Genomic DNA, 2,394 nt, shown 5'->3' on the forward strand with positions numbered 1-2,394 from the left:
CTAGAGGCTAATCAATAAAAAAGGTAAATTAATTTAGAAAGTGAATTCTTAGATGCATGAATCCACATGAGTAAACCCCCAAAAGACTTCTTCTTTTTTTTTTTAAAGATTTTATTTATTTATTTGACACAAAGAGATCACAAGTAGGCAGAGAGGTAGGCAGAGAGAGAGGGGGAAGCAGGCTCCCTGCTGAGCAGAGAGCCGGGCTCGATCCCAGGACCCTGAGATCATGACCTGAGCCGAAGGCAGAGGCCTTAACCCACTGAGCCACCCAGGCGCCCCCAAAAAGCCTTCTGAAAGAAAAAGGCAAGTCACAGAGTAATACATACTGAATGATCCTGTTTTTATATCATTTAAAAACAGGCAAAACTAAGCAATATGTTATTTAGGGATACAAAGGTAGTAAAAATTTCTGAGTGTAGAGAATTATTAGAGCAGTTAAGATGGTGGTTCCCTTTTGGGGGAGACATATGATCAAGAAGCACAGGGTGGGGGCGCCTGGGTGGCTCAGTGGGTTAAGCCTTTGCCTTCCGCTCAGGTCACGATCTCAGAGTCTTGGGATCGAGCCCCACATCCCGAGCCCCACATTGCGAGCCCCACATCGCATCCATCCCATCGGGCTCTCTGCCCAGCAGGGAGTCTGCTCCCCCTCCCCTCTACCGCCCGCCTGCCTCTCTGCCTATTTGTGATCTCTCTCTGTCAAATAAATAAATAAAATCTTTAAGAAAAAGAAGAAGCAGCAGCAGCACAGAGGGGACTCCTGGGATATTGTCATTCTGTTTCTTAGCTGGGTTGTGGGTTTCACATTACTCTTAGTCATAAACTATATCAGTTATAGATTTCTTTTCATGTATAATATGTTTCACAATTTAAAAAAGAAACAGCAGCAGCATGGGTCACCTCTCCAAAACTCTTCACTTACTAATGCATCATTCCTAAATTTTAATGTAATGTTATTCTACAAATGATACACTGATACAACCTTTAACGTTAAAGTTTGTTTTTTTTTTAATGCAGATAGTATAAAAATCCCTCCTAATCACCCTCATCTTGTTCTGTTGTTTTTTTTTTTTTTAACTTTTATTTGCATTTATTTTATGCAGAATTTACCCCCTGGCCGTATATTTTTGCTTTTCAGTTTCTTCTGGGATAGCTTTTTTTTTTTCTGTGCAGCCTCCTCTTCTGGCTTAGGAACAATGTGCTCCATTTCAGTAAGGATCATCTCAGTGTGGCAGGGAGGTTCGTGTCTGTGTTAATCTGTCCATGAGCCCTGTACTCGTGTACAAGATGTACGCGGCATCCTGGGGGCTTTGTTCTCCTGGATGTGTTCCATGACCAGAGAATCGACATCTAAACACTTGAGTTCAGCAGCATTCTCTGCACTTTGAAGCCTGTGCATTTTTCAGCACTCTCTTTGTGTCACCGACCCTGTGCCCAGCCCCACTGTGTGGCCTGGGCTCACCTGCCAACTCTGCCATTGGAGCAAAGGAAGGCACACATTGCCTCTGCAAAGTGCCATCTTTCAGACACACGGTGGCTTTTCTGATCTGCATATCTTTGACGGCCTGAGCGGTTTCCCGTGTGTTCTTAAAGTGAACACGAGGATGTGAACCTCCCGATTTGCATGATTCGGTAGGGGCTCTGGGTCAAGTGAATAGCAAACCATTTTCAGAGCACAGTACAGGCGCTTCCGGGAAAAGACATCCTAGGTGTTTTTCTGTAGTGACTTTTTTATTGTTGACTTTGAAAATAGACTTTAAGCAATGTGAAGGACAAGAAGTGAAATGAACGCATGGACAATCTTCCAAAACCTACTCATCTGTTTTTCTCAATGTTTATGTTTTAATTTTTATTGTGAGACTAGTACATGCTGAACCCCATGCACCTACAACAGTGCCTGGCCCAGAATAATCAATATTTATGGAATGCATAATGAATGTTCTTTCCAAAAAGTTGTGATTTCAAGATGTACGTATATTATACAAAGTCAAAAGCTCTTCCTTACTCTTCTCCCTCCCATGCTCCTTTAATTCTGATGTTTGTGTCCAAGGAAAAAGCTTCTACGTTTTGTGACTCCCTCACTTAGCTCTTCTTAGGAAACTTTATCTTTTGGTAGTCTTTTACTAGAGGAGGGTTGTGTGCCATTCGGGGGCCATTGCCACCTGTTGGAAGCAGTGAACCCATGATAGGTTGGCTGTGGTGATATTGTGATCTATAATTAATATATTTGTGGTCTTCTCGTTTCTGGCACACAGCTCCTGAAACTCTTGGAATTTCCTTCTGGAACAGAGTAACAAAGGTGTCTTTTGATATGTTAATGATGTAATTTGACCCGCGTCTTGGGATGCGGGCTGCTTGCTGGGAGACCCTACCGCAAGATTTACCCCAGTTCCA

General features: G+C 42.9%; 1 pseudogene across 1 annotated transcript; it reads right to left on the bottom strand.

Annotated features, from left to right (window-relative positions):
- Window positions 1–1,090: 1,090 nt before the first annotated feature.
- Window positions 1,091–1,666, bottom strand: LOC308354242 (large ribosomal subunit protein uL22-like; annotated as a pseudogene). Its single transcript has one exon. The product of its transcript is annotated as a large ribosomal subunit protein uL22-like (transcript).
- Between the last annotated feature and the right edge of the window lie 728 nt (window positions 1,667–2,394).

This window comes from Martes martes (assembly GCF_963455335.1).
Source record: "Martes martes genome assembly, chromosome: 13".
Lineage (NCBI taxonomy): Eukaryota > Metazoa > Chordata > Mammalia > Carnivora > Mustelidae > Martes > Martes martes.